The following is a 25,041-nucleotide window of genomic DNA, read 5'->3' as shown; positions in this document are numbered from 1 at the left end:
TCCGGATTCACCCCCTAAGTCCGATCCCTTGGAAATCCATCGGAACTCCCGTGCCACTGATCCCTAGAATCTGGCGACGAAGTGAAAGCGGAAGGTAATTTCACAGACAAACAGACGTAACACTCTGACATTTCCCATCGTACACAGATGTAACGGAATATTTAAAATTTTTATAGTTGGCCAACTGAACTACCCACCCGTGGCGCTCGCATCGTTTTTCTTCGAGTTTGACGTTTGCCCACTTCCGCCACCTAGTTGATGGTCGGCCAAACTCAGTCCTTTTAGTATTGGGCGAACAGGTTTTCCGGAACTATGATTTGAATCGCAAAATGCTCGAAGTTTTAAGTCTGTGTTTCTGTGGTAATATTATTATATTTTATGACAATTTGAGTATAATTGTTGGTGAAAAATGGAGTCTACCGTTTTGGATAGCGTTTTGATCTCGGATCTAAAATGGAGTTCCTATCATTTGATTGCGATTGAAATGATCCACAGCTTGGAGATACTACCATTATGGTAGCGATAGGATCTTGGATCTATAAAAGGAGTTTCTACCATTTTCGTAGCGGTGGATCTTGGATCCAGACAATGGAGTTTCTACTGTGTCAGTAGTGTTCGGATTTTCAATGGAGTTATCTTTTTATTGGCGGCTTGATTGGCGGCGATCAGATTTACCGATTTTTGAATACTTTGCTGCCCCCATTCGCATGACAGTCCCATATGAATAGGAAACCCAGCAAAGATGGGACTGTTATGCGAGTGAGGGCAGTTTGGTACCATTACGTTTTTGATTGATTTGTGGAAAGTAGAAATTAAATGGCTTTTTCAGTCTCGACAAAATTGAAATTTAAAATATTGAAATTTTTTAAAACAATTTGCAAGAGATGTGCGACAATTTCGGCTAATACATTTTGTTGAGGCCAATATGGTATTGTATTGACTAATTGAATCCCGTTTTCCAAGCAAAACTTTTCAATCCGTTACAATTCTAACTCAGCTGGGGTCCATTATCGGCTCTCAACGAAACTGGAAGCCTGTACCGACCGAAATTAACGCTCAGTTCTTAAAGGTACAGCTTGAACATTTATCGTTGTCTTCTCCTTAATTTCTACGTACCGATTGTAGTAATCCACTACGACAAGCAAGTATTGCCCGTCAGGTAGCGGACCAAGAAAATTAACTGCAACATCTTCCCAATGTGCTGAAGGCAACTCCTTTCTTTCTTTTTGAAGATGAGTTTTCATCATTCTGCTTCCTGGGTGGCCTTCATGTGCCAATGCTAGAACCCTATTTTCAAGCTTCTGTGGAATGATCAGACGGTCCGTTCTGAGCAAAACATCTCCAACTTGGCGCAGAGTTCTTTAGCGATGATTACTATGTATGCAATTGGAATTTCCGCCTGCCGATTCACTTTGATCAACTCCTGTATATTTCTTATTTCTTCATCTTTCATCGACGCCTGTTTGATTTCATTCCAGCTTAACGCAATCGAGTTGGCTGCAGATGTTACAATTTCTTGGATCAGAAATTCCTCACTGCTATCGAAAGGCTTGGGATCCAGAACTGCCAGTCTGGACAGCGCATCAGCTGCATTAGTTTCTCCAGAAATATGCACCACATTATACTCGAAAACTTGTAAACGAAGTACCTCTCAATTCTAGCGCATGCAATGCTAGCAATGCTTTGCAGTCTGTTACTAAATCGAACTGTCTTCCCATCAGATATACTTGAAATCAACTACTCAAACTAGCGCTAGTACTCCCTTCTCTGTTTGGCAATATTTTGATTCAGTATCAGTTAACGATTTTGAGGCATAACTAACTATACGGACTTGTCTTTGTGTATCATATTGAGCAAGGATATCTCCTAGACCTACGGGGCTGGCATCGCCCATTACAGTCGTGCGATCTTTAACGTCATAATACCCAAGTTGCCTAACCTGACTCATCTTTTTAATTTCCTCAAACGCCTTCGTGTGTTCCGATCTCCACTCAAAGGTAGTCCTTTTTGCATTATTTTCGAAGAGGCTTATCAATAGTCGCTAAGTTAGCAATGGACTTGTTTATGTAATTGGAAAGACCCAGGAAACTATTGAGTTTCTAGAGATTTTCCAGCATTTCGACAAAAATGAGTTGTCAGGGGTCGGGTACGTGAAGGTTAAGTACGTCACGCTAAAATTGTGATTTTTCAACCCCCCTCCCCCCTTCGTACGGGTTTTTCCTATACCTAATACATTGCTTGTCACACTTTACCACATCAACGTGGTGCTGTTGACGGTGGACAATTTCTGGAAGATTTAGGATTTTAGAATTACTCGGGCATTGTTACTTCTGGACCTAAGATTTTTTTTTGTTATATCTGCAAAACATCCGTGAGAAATTAAAGCTGAGCTCTTTTGGGAATTACCAACTCTTTTGAGGACCAATCCAGAATTTTCTTTATGATTTCCTTAAACAATGTTTTCCAATATAACGTGATGGTAACCCGTCCGACGATTTTTTTAATGTCTACATAATATCTTCCATGACTAACTGGAGTTCTTTCAGTAATAATCATCCAGTTTGTATATGCTTATTGGCAATCTTAGAATGTCCTGGACCTTTATTTCTCTAAGAATAAACCTTCAGTTGAATTGTTCCGAGTACATCCTTGCCGGATTCTCCCTAAAGATGGTTTTATAAACACTGCATATACTAAACTCAGAGTATAATCCTACAGAAATGTCCTGCTCCTAAAGTCCTATCGGGATTCTTGTTTTAAACCACAATATATGGTTCAAGAGTACATATTTACTCATTTTTTGACGTTTTTATTACCCGTAGTTGAAAATATATAATTTTTATTTTTTTAGCCTTTTGTCTCGTCCCTAGCTTATAACACATACTTTGAGTGATTTTTTTTCACCGTGTATGTCAGATAGGAACATTTTTGAAATCCCAGTGCGAAAAATGTCGAGCTCAGTCACACGAGGTTGACCTCAAATGTCAAAGTAGAACTATTTACACGGAACTACAAATCAACCCAATCCCGGTCTTCCGTGGAATAACTCAAATTTGCGTCAAACAGCGAAAGTGGTGAGTGAGTAGTTCTCGTTTGAGAGCGGCAAAAAAATTAACCCACTGGTAAGTTATTTTCACCCAACGGAGGCCTCAAATGACGCAAATTTGGGTTAACTCAAGAAAACCCAAATTTGGCTTCTTCCACGGAAGAGCAGCGGATGCGTCGGTGCTTCTCTCTTTGTTTTTGACAACATTGCGGTGGGGCGAGGGAGAAAACAACCCAACTTTGAGTTAAAACTAAAAGCAGTTTAGCCAAATTTGAGTTTTTAAAACTTATTCTTTGGGTTTTAATATTTTTCCGTGTACCATTTTACTTATTTTGAATTTTCTCATTATTCCTTTGTTTTTCAAGTTCGAGTAAAGTACAATTCCGATTAGAATACCATGCTTGATCGTATTATCTATCTATCTATCTATCTATCTATATATATAAAAATGGATTTCCGTCTGTCTGTCTGTCTGTCTGTCGGTCTGTCTGTCTGTCTGTCTGTCTGTCTGTCTGTCTGTCTGTCTGTCTGACCGCTATGCATTCAGAAACTACTGAACCGATCGGTGTGAAATTTTGTATGTGGGTATTCTTGGGCCCGGGGAAGGTTCTTAGCTTGGTGTGAGACCTCTCCGGTCTCTGGAGGGGGGGGGGGGGGGGCTCCCAAAGAAATGAACCGGAAATGAGGTGAGAGAGAAGTTTAACACGGTCGCAAACAAAATCAATCTAGAGTGCGGTGCTCCAGTGACCGCAGTCCAGTGACAATTGACCAATTTGAATTGCCAATACAAATGTTGGAGCAAACACAGCGCGGCGGTGGCTGGCCAGGTGGGCCCCGAAAGCCACAGAGGAAAGGCCGGGGGATTCTGACCCAAGTGGTGTGACGACGGCTTCGTCACGAAGAAACAGTCCCGGAATGGCCGGGCGCTTGGCAGCGGGCAGCATGGGTCGAGAAAAACGGCGGGGAGACAAGGGCGGGCCGACAAGGATGATGGCTGGCAAGGTTGGCATCGATAGCCACCGAGGAAAGGCCGTGGTTTCTGACTCCCGTGGTGTGCCGACTTTGTCCCGAGGAAACATGCCCGGAAGGACTGGGAAATTGGCATGAGAGAACTGCCACCAACCGGCAGGTTTCTGAGGATAATTTACGATACGGAAAAACCGGATGATTTTTTTTTCTGGAGGGGGGCCAGGGGACCTGACTTGAAATGATTTTTAAGCGGCATAGTCGCACGATATGTGAATATGCAAATCTGGATTGCAGTTTTGAAGGATCAAAATAAATGGATTCTCCCAGAGATTCCTTCAAGAATGCATCTAGGGATTACACCAGACATTTCTTTGGGATTTGTCCTTAAGTGAGGATTTAAATATCTTCAAATCCAGAAATTCCTTAAACATTTTGTAAAAAAAACTTTAAGAGTCCATTCAATTGTCTAAAAATTATTGCAGACACGGATTTATTCAGATTTTTTTATCCAGAAATTTCTACAGATTTTTTTCCAGAAATTCGCTAATAAAAATATCCTGTGATTTCCTAAGGAATTCCTCATGGGGTTTATTCAGAAGTTCACCTGGGAATTCCTTCTGTGATTTTTTCAGGAACAACATTCGGGAGTATTTAAAAAATGACTTCAAGCACTTTTTTGGGATTTTTCCAGAAATTTCTTCAGGAATTGTTCCTGGATTACTCTGTGAATTCCTTCAGGGATTCGTCTAAAAAATCCTACAGGGATTCGTCCAGGAATTCCTCTATAAAGTCCGCTAGAGATTCCACTAGAAATTACTCCAGATATTCCTCTAGAGATTCCACCAGGTGTTCATCCAGAAACTCCGACAGGAAATCTTTCAGGGATTTGTCCAAGAGTTCCTCCAGAGATTGTACCTGAAAGTTCTCCAATGAATCTTCAAGAAAATCTTCCAGAAATTCATCTAGGGATTGCTCTAGAGATTCCTCCAGGAGTTCCTTAGAAGATAGCTAAAGGCAGTTCTCTAGAGATTTCCCCAGATATTCTCTCAGGTATGTCTACTGGAATTCCTTCAGAAGCTCCTCCAGACATTCCTCCAGGAGTTCCTCTAGGAATTGCTGTAGGAATTCCTTCACGAATTCTTCTCCAGGGATTTTTGTAGGGATTCCTCCAGGGACTCCTCCAGGAATACCTTTGAGAATTCCACCAGGAATTCATGCAGAATTTACCTCAGGAATTCTGGATTTCATCCAGGCATTTCATCCAGGATTGCCACCAAGAACACCTCAAAGAATTACCCCAAGAATTGATCCACAAAATCCTCCAGGGATTCCTTTTTGAAATTCTTTCAAGAATTTCTTCAGTAATTCCTCCAGGAGTTTTTCCAGGGATTCCTCCGGGAATTCTTCCAGGGTTTCCTTGAAGAATTTTTCCAGAAGTTTCTCCTCCAGGTATTCCTCCAGAGATTTCTCAAGGAATTGGTTCAAGGGATCCCTCCAGGAATCCCACCAGCATTCCCTCCAGGAATTCCTTCAGGAATTGGTCCAGGTATTTACCAGAAATTCCTCTAAAGATTCTTCCAGAGATTCCTCCAGAGATTCCTCCAGGAATTCCTCCGATGATTCTTCCAATAATTCATCCAGATATTCCTCCAAGATTTTTTCCAGGAATTCCTCCAGAAATTCCTCTGGAAATTTCTAAATTAAATTTCTGCAGGGATTCCTTAAGGAGTTCCTCTGGAGATTTCTTAGGGATTCCTCGAGAAATTCCGCCAGTGATTCCTCCAGGTATTTCTCTAGAGATACCTCATGAAATTACTGTAGAGCTCATTGCAGTGATCGATGAAGTGACGTAAGAGCAGTCGACCTGCTGCACTATGATTCCAGACTGATACGAAGGTTTAACGTAGCTGCCGTTAGAGTTGAGTCGTTCGCGCTACGGGAACAACAGTTCAATAACAAGACTTGAGCGGAAGAGCAAACTATGCGGAAATCTTTGTTGATGTGTTGCTTGCGAAATGATATTCGGAATCAGTTGAATAAAATATTTCACGAGATATGCTGGAGGTTGCTCCAGGGATGCCTCTACAAACTCTATACTCTTCAATGGGAGTTTTTCTAGCAATTCTTGAAACAGTTTGTTCTACAAAAAATTCTCAGAAAAAAACCTGAAGGAGAAATTTCTCGCAAAACTTCTGCAAAACCTTCTGGTAGGATATCATTGAGAATTCAAAGAGCAATGGAAAAAAATCCTTCACTAAATTTGTTTAGGTAAGACATGAGGGATTTTCTTACGCATGATATGAGCTTTCATAAAAAAGAATTTCTGTAGAATGGTGCAAATCAGTAAAAGATTAAACTTTGAAATAGTTTATAGCTATATTCTTTTAAATAAAGTAAAAGCAAGGTAGGTTGCAAGAACCAATCGAACCTGGTGCAGAGAAGGTGTAAACCTGAACTTCATTCAAGTTAATATGTGACGTTCAAATACATAAATAAGAAAATATCGCAAAATCTTTGACGGTTCCAAATATCTCCCATTCCCGTCATATTCTTTTTCGTTACCGCTCATTTCTACAGCCATGTTATATAATTTGTAGGGACACCACAGTTACAGTGATACTTGACCCTTTCACTTCTGTGATATTTTCTTGCTGTATTTACACAAGAAACGTGAAGGGTCCGACGCTCAACATAAAATACAAAACAAAAACCAATAATTTGTAACCAAACGGTTACAAAACACTGAAAAAAAGCAAAAGGAACTAAATTTGACATATGGTGTTTTTGAAGGCTGGGAATGTCAAAAATATTGTGAGTTCCTTTCCATCTATTAAAAGGCAAAATACCCGAATGGACATTAGGCAGAATGGCCATTGAACCAAAATGCCATCAGACAAAATGATCATCATTCCCGCATTGTCACACAGGTGTACTTCCTGATATTTATGCTGCTCATTCCATCTGAGATTTTTCCATCTTTTAAAAATAGGTAATTCTGTCGTATTACTCTACTATGAAGGAATGGGCATTCATGAAAAAAATGATCGACAAAAGATTAAATTAATTCAGACAATTAAACACAAACTGTGTGTTTTCAAGTAACACGCATGTTCTGATAGAAGTTTGAACTTATTCTTAGTCAAAATGTGGAGGTTGATGAAGACCAGAAATTTTTTCTATGGTGGCGGGTAAAGGTAAAGGCTCTCTTACAGATAAAACATGACTCATAACTCAAAAAATAATCAAGGAAATAAAACAAAATGTGGCATGTGGATGATTTTGAAGATAAGGAACGTTTCAAAATTTGAGGGTCTGCGACCCCTCCTTTATCTGGGAGCAGCACCTCACCACCCTAATGAAACAAAATTGTCTGCATTATATGTGCAAAACGAACTAATTTTGGGTATGTGGACATTTTTCAAGGCATGAAATGTCTGTAATATTGTGAGTCCTTCCAGAGGGTGGAGGAGGTTCTTATACAAATAAAATATAAATTTTTGCATAACTAGGAAAAAGTGTACGGCCGACGGTTATTAGGTCGAAGTTCATAGAGTCGAATGAAGAATAGCTCGACATCATCGGACATCAGGCCGAATGTCCATTGAATCCACAGGCATAATGATCACCATGCCATCTTTGTCACACAGGTTGGACTTCCTGCTGCTTATAATGCTCACTCCATCACAGGTTTTTCCTTCTTTTAGTAATAGGCTGTTCTTTTAAGTCCCGCTTTCTTTACGGACCAACTGCTAAAAATTACTGCATATCTAAATGTTTCCTTCTTCTTATCGAAGGTCTTTCTTTCGAGTGGCACTGTTGAGTAAGTTTATGGCAGTTGAACTGTTACGGTCATATATGATTTGTCAATTTTAGTCACTTTGATAAAGAATTGATTAGCAATCAAACCACCAAATGGCATTATTATTCTGAGATTTTTCCTTCTTTTAAAATCGTGATCGTTTTTAATAAAATTACAAATTACAAATTAAATTACAAATTAAAATAGACTATTCTTTTGCACTGTTATGAAAGAATGGGCCTTCACATAAAAAATAAGATAAAACGGATGGGGAAAATGTAGCAAATGGAAGATAACGTGCCTCTAAGGCCGGCATTCCAATGTATATACAAATTAATTTACATACCCTTTGATACCATACAACTAATTAATGAATGAAATGATCAACACGATTTTTGAACAATTCAATTTGTCCTCATGGTGGCTTTTAAAAACAAAAAACTGAGACGTAGTGCATGAGCAAAAATTAAAATGGGCAATACAAGGTTTGCCGGGTCAGCTAGTCTATCTATATAAAAATGAATTTCTGTCTGTCTGTCTGTCTGTCTGTCTGTCTGTCTGTCTGACCGCTATGCATTCGAAAACTACTGAACCGATCGGTGTGAAATTTTGTGTGTGGGTGCTGTTAGGGCCGGGGAAGGTTCTTAGCTTGGTGTGAGACTTCTCTGATCTCTGGAACGGGAGGCTCCCATACAGGTGACTTTGCGGGGGACGTCCCTATGGAGCAACATGTCAAAAAACGCAGTAGTCAGGCAGTACGACGTTTATCGGGACAGCAATCTAGAGTGCGTTGCTAAGATGCCATTGCTCAACAAATGTCAAATTGGTAGTGTTCACGCTGCAGGTTTTTTACCCTTCTTACACCCATAAGAAGGGTATAAATACCGCTTGGAAAACCGACTTTCGATCCGAGGCCCGCAGGGCCGAGTCACATATACCAATCAACTCAGCTCGACGAATTGAGCAAATGTCTGTATGTGCGTGTGTGTGTATGTGTGTGTGTATGTGTGTGTGTATGTATGTTACAAAAAAATGTCACTCACGGTTCTCAGCCGTCTGTTGACCGATTTAAGTTCTCTTGGAAGCAAATGAAAGCTACTACATCCTAGTAGAACGCTATTGAATTTTATTTTGATTGGACGTTCGGTTACCGAGATATCTTTCAAAGAGTGCTAGGGAGTAGTACAACTTAATTATTTTAGATATTTTTGACAAAGTGTATCACCATAAATTTCTCAGCCGTCTATCAACCGATTTGGGTTCTTAAGGCCCCAAACGAAAGCTACTACATCCTAGTAGAACGCTATTGAATTTTTTTTTGATTGGACGTTCGGTTACCGCGATATCTTTCAAAGAGTGCTAGGGAGTAGTACAACTTAATTATTTTAGATATTTTTGACAAAGTGTATCACCATAAATTTCTCAGCCGTCTATCAACCGATTTGGGTTCTTAAGGCCCCAAACGAAAGCTACTACATCCTAGTAGAACGCTATTGAATTTTTTTTTTGATTGGACGTTCGGTTACCGAGATATCTTTCAAAGAGTGCTAGGGAGTAGTACAACTTAATTATTTTAGATATTTCTGACAAAGTGTATCACCATAAATTTCTCAGCCGTCTATCAACCGATTCGGGTTCTTAAGGCCCGAAACGAAAGCTACTGCACCCTAAAAGAACGCTTTTGAATTTCATTCCGATTGGACATTTTGTAACCGAGATATCTTTCGGGGAGTACTTTGGAGTAATACAACTTAACTTTTTAAGAGGTCTTTGACAAAATGCTTCATAATAAATGAATCAGCCGTGTGTCAATCGATTTGAGTTCTCTCAGCATCAAATGAAAGCTACAGCATCCAAGTAGTATGCTATTAAATTTCATGCCGTTTGGACATTTTGTTTCCGAGATATCTTTCCACGAGTACTAAGGAGTAATGAAATTTACGCTTTTGAGAGATTTTTGATAAAATGTATCATAATACATTTCTCAGCCGTTTGTCAACAGATTTTTTATGATCATATTTGGTTACACAAGTTAGTTATACATGAAAATGCAATTGCATCAAATACATAAAAGCTACTATCTCTTTGTAATATTTGAGCTTAATAAACAGTAGCAAAACTATCACGGAATGTATGTAGGAAAAGCCTTTTTACCCTTCTTACACCCATAAGAAGGGTATAAATATCGCTCGAAAAACCGACTTTCGATCCGAGGCCCGGAGGACCGAGTCTCATATACCAATGAACTCAGCTCGACGAACTGAGCAAATGTCTGTATGTGTGTGTGTGTGTGTATGTGTGTATGTGTGTATGTGTGTGTGTGTATGTGCGTTACAAAAAAAAAGTCACGCACGTTTCTCAGCCGTCTGTCAACCGATTTGAGTTCTCTTGGAAGCAAATGAAAGCTACCACATCCTAGTAGAACGCTATTGAATTTTTTTTCGATTGGACGTTTGGTTACCGAGATATCTCTCGAAGAGTACTTATGAGTCATACATCTGAACTTTTTAAGATTTTTGACCAAGTGTATCATAATAAATATTACGGTCGTTTGTCAATCGATTTGGGTTCTCTTGGCACCAAATGAAAGCTACAGCATCCTGGTAGATCGCCCAGAAATTTTATTTCGATTGGACATTTGGTTACAGAGATATCTTTCGAAGAGTACTTAGGATTTATTCAACTAAACTTTTTGAAATTTTTGACCAAATGTATCATAATAAATATCTCAACCGTCTGTCGTTTCCGATTTCGTTTCTACTGGCACCAAATTAAAGCTATAACATCCTAGTAGAACGCTATACAATTTTATTAGGATTAGACATTTGGTTATCGAGATATCTTTCAAAGAGTACTTGGGAGTAATACAGGTTAACGGTTAACCTTTTGAGAGATTTTTGACCAAGTGTATCTTAATAAATATCTCAGCCGTCTGTCAACCAATTTGAGTTCTCTTAGCACCAAATGAAAGCTACAGTATCCTTGTAAAAGGCCCTGAAATTTTATTTCGATTCGACATTTGAAAACTTAGATATCTTACGAATAGTATTTTAATAAATTCTTTTTTTTATCATTATATTTACTTGTTATCTTGCATGAGTTTTTGACCAGTCTATGGGTAATTATTGTTCAATCAATAATGCTGACCTCATACAAAGTGTATTTTAGCAGGTTATTGTTTTCAACAAAATTATAAATAACAAATTACAAATACACAGGAATTTTATGAAAACTAACAATGTTAAATGAAAGCTTTGAATTTTGTGGGAAAAATGCAAGAACCGGACAGCCAAAATAACTAGCTAATGCCAAAACTGATTAACTTAGTAGATATATCATTACCTTTTTACACCATAACCATTAATACCAAGTACTTCGGAGCTTATTTAATCGACTGATTAAGAGATATTAAACAAAGTGTATCTCGCTGATTTTCTTACCCATTTGTTAATCAATTCAAGATCTTTTGGCAGTTAACAAAAGATACAATATTTCAGAATATGTAAGCTATTTTTGAACATTCCATACAAGATTCTAGGAGGTGTCTGGCATTTCTGGTAGTTTAGTCCATGGTCCATAATGCTATTTTGGAAACCAATCCACTAGATGCCAAATCCACAATATTTTCGAGAACTTTTGGTCAATTACACAAAATAAATATGTTAAATACAAATAATACAACAATAATTTTAATAAGTGTGAGAAGGGTTCTGTTCACCATAGGTGGATTAATTCGGGTTTTTTACTACGGAACTCGCCCGGCCCTAGAAGAGGTCCGGTTGGAGGACCAATGGACCATACTGTACGTTTGTAACTAGCTGCCTGCCAAGTACTAACCCGTACAAGCTAGCAGCAACAAGAAATCGATCGGTTTTGGTACTCACTACTTAACTCCTTCGGCGTTGGCCCACACGGTTACGCACGGTTGCGATAGCTCTACCGTGGGGCAGGATTCTAGCAGCAAGGCTGCTCGGGGATGTGAGTTGGTCCGGAATGGCATCGGAATCGTTCCAGCGGCTTTGTTAGGGGTCGATAGCGAATGTAGGCGTCTGCTCTCATTGGCAATATCGACACAGCCTAGGACGAGACCGGAGTGACGGTGTCGAGAGAGGTCTCTCCTGGGTTTTTAGTCCTGCGTGTACTCTCGGAAGCCATTTTGACTTCTGAGTCGACCCGTGTGAGACCGTATTTTATAATACGGGAAGAGGTCCTAAATAAAATAGTTGGTACCATTGCTCCAATTAATCCAATTGATTCGCAGTATTCCTACAGCAATGTCTAGCAGAAACTTTTTCAGAACGTTTTACTAGCGGTTATTCAAAAAATATCCAGAAATTACTTAAACATTTTGTTCAAAAAAAAAACCTTTATTGCAGACATGGAATTCTTCAGATTTTTTTATCCAGTGATTCCTACAGAATCTTCAAGGAATTAGCTTAGAAAACTCTCCTGTGATTCCCTAAGGAATTCCTCATGGGGTTTCTTCAGAAATTCACCCGGGAATTCCTTCTGAGATTTTTTTCTGGAACAGCTTTTGGGATTATTTGAAAAATAACTCCAAGCACTCTTCTTTGGGATTCCTCCAGAAATTCCTTCAGGAGTTGTTTAAGGATTCCTCTGTGAATTCCTTAAAGGATTTGTTTAAAAAATCCTAAAGGGATTCGTCAAGGAATTCCTATATAAAGTCCGCCTGAGATTCCTCTAGAAATTCCTCCAGGTATTCCTCTAGATATACCTCGAACAATTCCTCTTGAAATTCAACTAGGGGTTAATCAAGGAAATTCTGCAGGAATTCCTCCAGGGATTCTTCCTGGAAGTTCTCCAGTGATTCTTGAATAAAATCCACCAGAAATTTATCTAGGGATTTCTCTAGAGATTCCTCCAGGAGTTCCTTATAAGATAGCTCAAGGAATTTCTCTAGAGATTTCTCCAGAAATTATCTCAGGTATGTCTACTGGAATGCCTTCAGGAGCTCCTCCAGGCATTTCTTCAGGAGTTACTCTAGGGATTGCTCTTGGAATTCCCACACGAATTCTTTTAGGAATTCCTCCAGGAATTCTTTAAGAAATACCACCAGGCATTCATCCAGAGATTTCTATTGGGATTCCTCCAGGGATTCATCCAGGCATTCCTTCAGGATTTAATTCTGGGACTCCTCCAGGAATACCTTTGAGAATTCCACCAGGAATTACCCCAGTAATTCATGCAGATAACAACTCAGGAGTTCCTGCAAAATTTACTTCAGAAGTTCTGGATTTCATCCAGGCATTTTCACCAGGATTGCCATTAAGAATACCTCAAGGAATTACCCCAAGGATTGCCCCAGGAATTGATCCAGAAAATCCTTCAGGGATTCCTTTTTGAAATTGTTTCAAGAATTTCTTCAGTAATTCCTCCAGAAGCTCTTCCAGGGATTCCTCCGGGAACTCTTTCAGGGTTTCCTAGAGGAATTTTTCCAGAAATTTCTCCTCCAGGTATTCCTCCAAAGATTTCTCCAGAGATTTCTCCAGGAATACCACCAGAATTTCCTCCAGGAAATCCTTCAGGGGTTGGTCCAGGTATTTACCAGAAATTCCTTTAGGGATTACTCTAAAGATTCTTCCAGAGATTCCTCCAGGAATTCCTTCGATAATTTCTCCAATAATTCATCCAGATATTCATCCAAGAATTTTTACAGGAATTCCTTCAGAAATTCCTCTGGAAATTCCTAATGGAATTTCTGCAGTGATTCTTCTAGGTATTTTCTAGAAATACCTCATGAAATTCCTGTAGAAATTCCATAAGGGATTCCTCGAGGAATTTCTCCAGAAACTGTTTAAAGGATTCCTCCAGGGATTCTATCTAAAAGTTTTCCAGCGATTGTTTAAGAAAATCCTCGAGAAGTTCCTCCAGGAGTTCCTTTGAAGATTACTCAAGGAATTTCTCTAGAAATTCATCCAGGAATTCGCACAGGCATGTGTCCAGGCATTCCTTCAAGAGCTTCTCTTGGGAATCCTCTAGGGATCGCTCTTGGAATTCCTGTAGGCATTTCCCCCAGGGATTTTCATAGGGATTCCTCCAGGCATTTCTTTAGGATTTGATTCTGGGACTCTTCCAGGAATACCTTTAAAAATTCCACCAGGAATTACCCCATGAACTCCTGCGGAAATTACCTCAGGAGTTTTTGCAGAAATTAATCCAATAATTCGTTCAGAAACTACAACGGCAATTTATCCAGGAAACTCTCCAGGAAATCATCCTTCCGGAGTTTATACACACATTATTCCAAAAATTCAGGGATGCCTCCAGTGATTTCTCCAGAAATTGGTTCAAGGGATTCCTCCAGTAATTTCACCAGGATTTACAGATAATTTCCCAGTAATTCCTCGAGGATTTTACCAGGAACACTTCCAGGGATTCCTCTAACGATTCTTCCGGAACAGAAGTATTAAAAACCATCAGAACTAAACCAATTAAAAGTGTCGTAGTGAAAGATCCACAATTAAAATGGGGCAATACAAAGTTTGCCGGGTCAGCTAGTTCAATATAAGCGTATCGTCTTTCATTTTAGGACCCTATTGACGTTTTCCCAGGAGGATTCTTGGAATAATTTTTGAAAGAATTCTCATAAAAACCACTATCACTGAGGAAACCCTCGAGTTATTCCTGTGTGAATTCCTGAAAGAAATGCCTAGAGAATTTTTTGAAGAATTTTGCTGCAGGTATTTTCGGAGAACTTTCAAATAATGGAATTTTTGAAAAGATCCTGGAATTTGTTCAAAAAGAAATGTCTGGAGGAAATTAAGAAGAAATTCCTAGAAATTCCGGGAGAAATCACTGAAAGAATTCCGAAAGAGTCTTTCTTGGGTGAATTCCTGAAGGATTCCCTGGAGAAATGTCTGAAAGCACTTTTAGCATGTAAGTTCTTATATGTTTGAAGTAAATCGCAGTGCCTTCTACGCAACCAGAACTGCGGTGCCGTGGGTGACTCTTTTGTGGCATGTGTGTTGCTTGGAATAATCACTGAAGGACTTGTTGTCTCGCTTATTGTAAGAATTGCTAATGGAATCCCTGAGTAAACTTCTAAAGAAACTGCTGGAGGGATTCCTGAAAGTATCCCTGGATAACTTCCTGGTTTCTATACGCATCCTTTTTATCTTCTAACACCGCTAGAGGAATTCCTCCAGAAATTCTTGAAGTAATTTAAAAAATCATCAAGTAATCCTGGAAACATTCTTGGGTACATCCTTGAAACAAATGATTGGAGGACTTTTAAAATTTCTGAAGGAACTCCTTAATGAATTTTTGAAGAGAAACTGAGAGAAATTTCTGAAGAAATCACTTCAGGTATTTCTAGAGGAATTTTTGAAAATATACCTGGAAGAATTCCTGGATAAATTTCTGGATGTGACTCAGCAGGAACTTCTGGAACATTTCCTTGAGAAATCCTCGGATAAATTCTTGAAGCAATTCCTTGAAGAATTCCTGAAGAAATCTCCAGAGAAATTGTTAGAGAAATTCCTGAGTGAATCCCTGCAGAAATTCCTGAAAAAAATCTCTAGAGAGAATCCTGAAAGAATGCCTGGAGGAACTCCTGAACTCATTCCTGGTGTAATCCCTGGAAGAATTCCTGGAGCAATTCTTGGATGAGTCCCAGCCGGCATTCCTGGAGAAATTCTTGGATAAATTCTTGGAGCAATCCCTGGAAGAATTCCTGGAGAAATCTCTAGAGGAATTCTGGGAAGAATTTCTGGAGAAATTTCTGAAAAAATCCTTGAGTAGTTCCAGGAGGACTTCCTGGAAGAATCCTTAGAGGAATTTCTGGAGGATTTCCTGGAGGACGAAGGATTTTTTGGAGGAATCTCTGGTGAAATTTGTGGAGGAAGCTCTGGAGGAATCCCTGAAGCAATCCCTGGAGGAATTCATGGAGGAATGCTTGGAGGAATCCCTAAAAGATCTTCAAGAGGATTTCCTGGGAAAATTCTTGGAGAAATTGCTGACATAATTTCTGAAAGATGTCCAGGAGCAATTCCAGGAAAATTCCTGGTGAAATTCTCAAAGAAATTCCTTGGGTAATTCCTGGAGGAGTTCCTAGAGAAATTAATGGAAAAAAAAGCGGAGGAGTGCTTGCAGGAATTCCTAGAGGTATGTCTGTGGGAATTTCTGGATGCATTTCTGGATGAATTTCTATGGAGGAATCTGTAGAAGAATACTGTGAGATATCTATTTATATTTCTATTTTTTCTATATTTCTGGAGAAATCCTCGAAGGAATTCCTGAAGGAATCTCTGGGGGAATCCATGGAAAGAAATTGTGGAGAAATCCCTGAAGCAATTTCTGAGGGAATCCCCAAAAAATCCTGAAGACATTCCTGGAGAGTTTCCTGGAACAATTTCTACAGAAACCCCTAGAGGATTTTGTGGAAGAATCCTTGGAGTAATTTCTGGAGGATTTCGTGGAGAAATTTCTGGAGGATTTCCAGAAAGAATCTTCGAAGGATTTTCTAAAGGAATCCATGGAAAACATCGTGGAGAAATCCTTGAAGGAATCTCTGAAGCAATTCCTGAAGGATTCTCTGGAAATATTCCTGGAGAAATCGCTGAAAATCTCCTGAAGGTATTCCCGAAAAAATCCTGGAAGAAGAAGAAGAAATTTCTAGAGGATTTTCTAGAGAAATTCCTGGAGAAGTTGATGAAAAAATTTCTGAGGGTTGTCCAAGAGCAATTCTTGGATCAATTCCCAGAGAAATTCATGGAGGAGTTCATGGAGGAATGCCTGGAGGTATTCCTGTGGAAATTGCTGGAAAAATCCCTGAAGGAATTGCTGGAGGAATCTCTAGAGGAATTCTTGAAACAATTACTGGATGAATTTCTGGAGAATTCTCTAGAGTACATCTGGGAAAAAAATCTGAAGCAACCTCTTGAGAATTCCTGGAGGAATTTTTAGAGGAATTTCTGAAGGCGAAATCCCTGAAGAAGTTCCTGGAGGAATCCCTGCAACAATTCCTGGAGGAAATTCTGGAAGAATCTCTGAAAAAATTCTAGAAGGTATTTCTAGAGAAAATCCTGGACGAATTTCTGAAGGAATCCGTGAAGGATTTCTTGAGGAAATTCCTGGATGATTTGCTGACAGAATTAATGAAGGAATTCCCAGATTAATTCCAGGTGAAATACTTGGATATATCCCTGAAGAAATTCATGGGGTCACTGGCGTAGCCACGGGTGGGGGGGGGGTGGTGGCTTTATGGTTAAAACCCCCCCAGAGCCAAACATTTTGGAACAAATTTTCAGTATAAAGCGCTTTGCGACAAAATTTTTTGTCGGCTGCGCCGCTATTTTCAAGCTACGAATACAATTGCTAATTACTGTTTACAAAACGTAAGTGGCAAATCAAAAAAAGGTATCATTGACCGTTGAAACCCCCCCCCCCCCAGAAACAATTTCTGGCTACGCCACTGCATGGGGTTATTTTTGGAAGAGTTCCTCAAGGAGACGCTGGAGAAATTCCTGGATGAATATATGAAGGAATAGCAGGAGGAATCTTTGCAAGAATCCAAGGAGGAAGAATTCCTGGATTAATTCCTGAAAGAAAGCCTAGGAATGCCTAGTGGAATTCTTGGAGGAATCCCTGGAGTAATTCCTGAAGAAATCTTTGGATGAATTTTTGTAGGAGTCTCTGGAAAAATCCTTGGAGGAATCCCTTGAAGAATTTCTGAATGAGTCCTGGGGAATTCCTGGAGCAATTCCTGGAGGAGTTCCTGAAGCAATTCCTGGAGGAATATCTGCAAGAACCGCTGAAAGAATTCATGGAGAAATCTCTTCAAGAATCCAAGAAAGAATTCCTGGAGGAATTCTTGGTGGAATTCCTGAAAAAAATTCTGTAGGAATTTCCGGAGGGATGCCTAGAGGACACCCTAGTAGGAATTACTGAGGGAAACACCAGAGGAACTCCTGGAGAAATCTCTAGAGGAATTTCTGGCGGAATATCTGGAGGAATTCCTGGGAAAATTTTTAGAGAAATCCCTTTTTAGCGAAAAAAAAAATTAAGGCTGCGCCGCTATTTTGACACTACGACTGAAACCGAATGTTTATACCCTCATTGTACATAGCTGTTTACGAAATGTGATGGTCAAATAATATACAGGGGATGGCCAAAATGTTTGGGATAGGCAACTTTTTTTCTCCAATAAAAAAATTCATCATGCTATAACTTTTCATAGGGTGCATCAAAAAGTCTCAAATTTTGACTGTTTGTCAACCTATTATATGTGCATCATTAGTACAAATTTGGGCACGATTGATTAATGTTTCGCAAAGTTAGAACCGTTTGTGTAAAACACTATTATTTAGACAACTAATTTTTAAACTGTCATATCTCGGAAACTAGTGAACCGAATTGAATGATTTTTTTAACGTTTATGAACAATATATTGATACCCAATACGACGTTATAAAATGTAATATTTTCTCACGGCGAATTAAGTTATACCGGGTTGAAATTTTTACCCATATAGAGGAAAATAAATCAAATTTACAATACCACACAAAAATTACTAAATGTGTTCTTCCTTCAATCTAAATAGGCTCTAATACATCTGATTAGAGATAACTTGAGAACAGAAGTGGAAAATCTTTGGATATCAGCACTAAAATTTATTGACATTGATGTAAAAAAATACATTTTTTCGAGAAAAATCCAAAAAGTGTCATTCCATGATAACTTTTTTCAACGTTTAAAAAGTACCTATGTTTCAATTGTTTGTGAAGCATTTACATATTGTTGATGTACGTTCAAAATTTTATTGAATTTAGTTCTCTGGTTTCCGAGATATGACAGCTCAGAAATGTGTTGTCTAAAAAATAGTGTTTTACCCAAACGGTTCTAACTTTGCGAAACATTAATCAATCGAGCCCAAATTTGTACCAATGATGCACATATAATAGGTTGACAAACAGTCAAAATTTGAGATTTTTTGATGCACTCTATGAAAAGTTATAACATGTTGAACTTTTTTGTAAGAGAAAAAAAGTTGCCTATCCCAAACATTTTGGCCACCCTCTGTATATGACATCATTGATCGTCAAAAACTCCTCCCAGAGTAAATTTCTAGCACGCCACTGTCCTGAAGGAATGCTCAATAGAGTTCTTTGAGGAATCCTTGGAGGATTTTCCCTGGAGTTGTTCATGAAAGAATCACAGAAGAAATTTTTGGGTGAATCACTGGAGGAATCCCAGGAAGAACTCCTGAAGAAATCACAGATGAAATTATTGGAAAAATCCTGAAGGAATCCTAAGATTGATTGATTGATTTGTCTTTATTTAAGAGACTTTCAGCCCTTTGCTGGTTCGTCTCTCGGGAATCCTAAGAGAAGTTCTTAGAGGAACTCCTTGAGGAATCCCTGTAGTAGTTCCTGGAGAAATTCCTGAAGAAACCTCGGCAGGAATCCCGGACGCAATACCAGGGAGAATTTCTAAGGGAATCCCTAAACATTTCCTGGAGGAAGTACTGGATTAATTCCTGGAGGAGTTCCTGAAAAAATTCCAAGAGGAACTCCTGAATGATTTAAAAAAAAAAAGTTCCAGGAAGAATCCTTGGAGGGATTTTTAAAACAATCCCTGGAGTTGTCCCTGAAAATAACACAGAAGAATTCACGAGTGAATCCCTGGAGGAATTTTTCAAGGGAAACCTGGGGGAATTCCTGAAGAAATCCCATAAGGAATCCCGGAGGTCATCCCTTGAGGAATTCCTTAGAAAATCCCAGGAAAGCTTTCTTGACAAATTCCTTGAAGAATTTCTGTAGGAATATCTAGAAAAAAAAATGCAGGAATCCGTGTCTGAAATAAATTCTGGACGAATTATTGTTGAAATCTTTGGATGGACTCACAAAATTTAGACGTTTAACCAAACTTGTTATTTGGTATAATTCTATTATAAGATTGAAATGGTCCTCTTGGAGAAATACTTGGCGAAATTTCTTGTGATTTTCGAGTAAAAAAGGTTTGATAATTATGGAAAAAAACCTTAATTATTAGAATAGTTTATTTCCTGAGATATTTTTTGTAACTCTGAATTGTTGGTAATCTTGGAGTTAGTTCAAATAAAAAAAAATCTGGCGGCCAGAAGGGGGGGGGGCACGCCCCCTCCCCCTGCCTCCCTCTGGCTACGCCCTTGGCCACTTCTGGGCGATAGAAATCGAGATTACCATCTCCAAAACCGCAAGGCAAATTACACTAGTTTACAAAATAAAACAAAAGTCGTGAACTTCTGTCAACGACCAAAATTTTTGAAGCACAATTTAGTGCTGATTACGAAACCGAACTTCAAAGAAGTAGATGTAGAACAGTTTTTGAGTTTTACCTCAATATGGAGTTTTACAACTTTTCAAAATATGTAATCTACTAAAATTCAAATAGGGTGACGATGGATATTATCGGCAGGTTTGTTCTCTTCGTCATGGGGGGTTTTTGTCGGTCAAATTTCCTGAAACTTGGTCGTATAATTCAGCTTGGTTAAGAAGGATTTGAGGCCAACTCTGAGTTCAACAGCTTTCGGAAAACCCCCCATGACGAAGAGAACGAAACTGCCGAAAATACACAATTTCCTATATTGCGTTTTTTTTGCTAGGTTTCTAGCTGCACTCTGAATAGAGTTGAAACCTCTATACTAGACCTGAAGATAGGAAAGAGTGCGTAATCTTTCAGAAGCAGTTTGCCAGACGTACGCGGAAAATGGTATCCATTAAGACACTGTTGCAAACTGACTCAGAAAGTTACGGTAGAAATTGGTCAGTCAGTCAGGATTTGCCTATGTTATGGTCACACGGTTTGTATTTGTCTTCTTGATTAGTTTTGTGTTATGGTTCAATATGTTTTTCTGCTCTTTAAGTCAGTTTTCTTTTTTTATCGAATCATTCGAACCCCGTGCCGTATGTTAGAATATAGTCGGTCCTGTGTCAAATTGGTTTTTTAATTTCGCTAATCGTTTTCTACTTCTCTGCGTTCATCGCTTGTGCCCTTAAATTATCATCGCTCCAAGACGCACAAAAATGAGTAACTGAACTCCTGATACGTTTCTGTTGGTGTCATAATTCCATCTAAGAGATAAACAAAAATACACCAAGCTGGTCAGTTGATTTCAATAAAATTAAAAATAATAAAGATTGCTTTGTCAACTATTATGTTTTAATCCCCCTACAAGAGCTATGAAAAATATTCCAAACTCGTTCAACTGTCCTATCGGTCCTACCTAGATAAGCCATGTTGTTGCGTGAAACAAACTTGGCACTATTCTTGATAGCAACTTTATTTTGAAATGCTTCAAGCTGGAACAGGTTCTATCATTATTACCATTTTCTGATAGCATGTTATTGTACTACTTACATTTAATAGTGCATTTTTTATGCCAAATTCACAAGGAACAATCCAATTTTCATCGATATCTGTCTGCTGGGATTAATATAGCAATATAATATATCTTTAGCACAATTTGAGGTGTTATAGATAGCTTACCGAATAGTATATAGTTCTAATTTAGAGAAATAATGACAATTTTAGGCATCAAATTCAACCTGTAGAAATCAGAAACATTACTTGGCATAATTCACTTGTCATAGTAAAGATCTAACCTACCAAGTTACGAATGAAAATAGCGATTAATTTAGGGTACTTCTACAGCATTTACTAGTCGGAATTTTATCTGTAATTCAGAAAACGACTACGGCACTGACTAATCAATTCATTATATATAAATCCTACTTTTGATAGGGAGTTTAGTTAAAATAAAGATTCTCAATTAGCACGATCATGTACAATCAGATTGAGATCAAAACATTGTCAATGAATGGAGTAAAGGTTTCCTACAATAGTGTTGAAATCAATCTGTCTATTCGGTGGCGCGCCTAGCGTTGATGGAGGGAATCTCCAGACGTCGCAGGCCGGATTGCCGGTGCTGTGGTCGTGGCAACACATGTCATTTTCTCAAGCGTAGCCTAGAAGTGTCAAACTAGTCATACACAAGTAACGTTGTTCAGTTAATAAAAAGCAGTCAGTTTTTGTCCAAAATGTCACGTCGAACGCATTGACGTCAACAATGCGTTTAAGTGTTCGCACGTTAGCTTCGAATCTATCAGCACAATTAAGTGCTGCAAATCTCCTTCCCATTAATTCTTCGGTTGTTTTTAATTGCTTTATTTATCCACAGTGGATAACTGACACTGAGGAAGATTACAAGTGGTAGTCGAAATACGCGTATCTGTCAAAGGATAAGCAACATAGGGCGGAATTAAAAGGTAAGAAACTGATTACACTCATTCAAAAACATTTTGAAGTCAGCTGGCTGTAAAAGGTTCCAAAACCTGTCACAAATTCTATAATACCTTTATTAGGATTTGCAACGATCATCAAAACCTTCTCAAATCCAACCGGTTTAGGGTTAAAACCCCAAACCCCCCCCCCCCCCCCAGAGCCAAAATTTCTGGAACAAATTTCCAGTATAAAACATTGTGATGAAAAAAACTTTCGGCTGCGCCGCTATTTTGGACCTATGGCTCAAATTCAGTGTATATTTTTAAGAAATGTGAGTGTCAAATAAAAACCCGAATTAATCCACCTATGGTGAACAGAACCCTTCTCACACTTATTAAAATTATTGTTGTATTATTTGTATTTAACATATTTATTTTGTGTAATTGACCAAAAGTTCTCGAAAACATTGTGGATTTGGCATCTAGTGGATTGGTTTCCAAAATAGCATTATGGACCATGGACTAAACTACCAGAAATGCCAGACACCTCCTAGAATCTTGTATGGAATGTTCAAAAATAGCTTACATATTCTGAAATATTGTATCTTTTGTTAACTGCCAAAAGATCTTGAATTGATTAACAAATGGGTAAGAAAATCAGCGAGATACACTTTGTGTAATATCTCTTAATCAGTCGATTAAATAAGCTCCGAAGTACTTGGTATTAATGGTTATGGTGTAAAAAGGTAATGATATATCTACTAAGTTAATCAGTTTTGGCATTAGCTAGTTATTTTGGCTGTCCGGTTCTTGCATTTTTCCCACAAAATTCAAAGCTTTCATTTAACATCGTTAGTTTTCATAAAATTCCTGTGTATTTGTAATTTGTTATTTATAATTTTGTTGAAAACAATAACCTGCTAAAATACACTTTGTATGAGGTCAGCATTATTGATTGAACAATAATTACCCATAGACTGGTCAAAAACTCATGCAAGATAACAAGTAAATATAATGATAAAAAAAAGAATTTATTAAAATACTATTCGTAAGATATCTAAGTTTTCAAATGTCGAATCGAAATAAAATTTCAGGGCCTTTTACAAGGATACTGTAGCTTTCATTTGGTGCTAAGAGAACTCAAATTGGTTGACAGACGGCTGAGATATTTATTAAGATACACTTGGTCAAAAATCTCTCAAAAGGTTAACCGTTAACCTGTATTACTCCCAAGTACTCTTTGAAAGATATCTCGATAACCAAATGTCTAATCCTAATAAAATTGTATAGCGTTCTACTAGGATGTTATAGCTTTAATTTGGTGCCAGTAGAAACGAAATCGGAAACGACAGACGGTTGAGATATTTATTATGATACATTTGGTCAAAAATTTCAAAAAGTTTAGTTGAATAAATCCTAAGTACTCTTCGAAAGATATCTCTGTAACCAAATGTCCAATCGAAATAAAATTTCTGGGCGATCTACCAGGATGCTGTAGCTTTCATTTGGTGCCAAGAGAACCCAAATCGATTGACAAACGACCGTAATATTTATTATGATACACTTGGTCAAAAATCTTAAAAAGTTCAGATGTATGACTCATAAGTACTCTTCGAGAGATATCTCGGTAACCAAACGTCCAATCGAAAAAAAATTCAATAGCGTTCTACTAGGATGTGGTAGCTTTCATTTGCTTCCAAGAGAACTCAAATCGGTTGACAGACGGCTGAGAAACGTGCGTGACTTTTTTTTTGTAACGCACATACACACACACACATACACACATACACACATACACACACACACACATACAGACATTTGCTCAGTTCGTCGAGCTGAGTTCATTGGTATATGAGACTCGGTCCTCCGGGCCTCGGATCGAAAGTCGGTTTTTCGAGCGATATTTATACCCTTCTTATGGGTGTAAGAAGGGTAAAAAGGCTTTTCCTACATACATTCCGTGATAGTTTTGCTACTGTTTATTAAGCTCAAATATTACAAAGAGATAGTAGCTTTTATGTATTTGATGCAATTGCATTTTCATGTATAACTAACTTGTGTAACCAAATATGATCATAAAAAATCTGTTGACAAACGGCTGAGAAATGTATTATGATACATTTTATCAAAAATCTCTCAAAAGCGTAAATTTCATTACTCCTTAGTACTCGTGGAAAGATATCTCGGAAACAAAATGTCCAAACGGCATGAAATTTAATAGCATACTACTTGGATGCTGTAGCTTTCATTTGATGCTGAGAGAACTCAAATCGATTGACACACGGCTGATTCATTTATTATGAAGCATTTTGTCAAAGACCTCTTAAAAAGTTAAGTTGTATTACTCCAAAGTACTCCCCGAAAGATATCTCGGTTACAAAATGTCCAATCGGAATGAAATTCAAAAGCGTTCTTTTAGGGTGCAGTAGCTTTCGTTTCGGGCCTTAAGAACCCGAATCGGTTGATAGACGGCTGAGAAATTTATGGTGATACACTTTGTCAGAAATATCTAAAATAATTAAGTTGTACTACTCCCTAGCACTCTTTGAAAGATATCTCGGTAACCGAACGTCCAATCAAAAAAAATCAATAGCGTTCTACTAGGATGTAGTAGCTTTCGTTTGGGGCCTTAAGAACCCAAATCGGTTGATAGACGGCTGAGAAATTTATGGTGATACACTTTGTCAAAAATATCTAAAATAATTAAGTTGTACTACTCCCTAGCACTCTTTGAAAGATATCTCGGTAACCGAACGTCCAATCAAAATAAAATTCAATAGCGTTCTACTAGGATGTAGTAGCTTTCATTTGCTTCCAAGAGAACTTAAATCGGTCAACAGACGGCTGAGAACCGTGAGTGACATTTTTTTGTAACATACATACACACACACATACACACACACATACACACACACGCACATACAGACATTTGCTCAATTCGTCGAGCTGAGTTGATTGGTATATGTGACTCGGCCCTGCGGGCCTCGGATCGAAAGTCGGTTTTC

General features: G+C 38.4%; 1 protein-coding gene and 1 long non-coding RNA gene across 3 annotated transcripts in view; one reads left to right on the top strand and one right to left on the bottom strand.

The window, feature by feature from the left end:
* On the top strand, positions 1 to 10,330 carry LOC134291948 (uncharacterized). Its single transcript, XR_009999363.1, has 2 exons — positions 1 to 7,552; positions 7,584 to 10,330. It is a non-coding gene; the product is annotated as an uncharacterized LOC134291948 (long non-coding RNA).
* LOC109424482 (FGFR1 oncogene partner 2 homolog) overlaps positions 1 to 25,041 on the bottom strand; it is a 434,776-nt gene that overhangs the window by 404,357 nt on the left and 5,378 nt on the right. The window lies entirely within an intron of this gene.

The sequence above is a fragment of the Aedes albopictus genome, chromosome 3 (genome assembly GCF_035046485.1).
Source record: "Aedes albopictus strain Foshan chromosome 3, AalbF5, whole genome shotgun sequence".
Taxonomy (NCBI): Eukaryota; Metazoa; Arthropoda; class Insecta; order Diptera; family Culicidae; genus Aedes; species Aedes albopictus.
The sequence above is the reverse complement of the archived record's forward strand: the minus strand, read 5'-3'. Positions and strand labels throughout refer to the sequence as shown.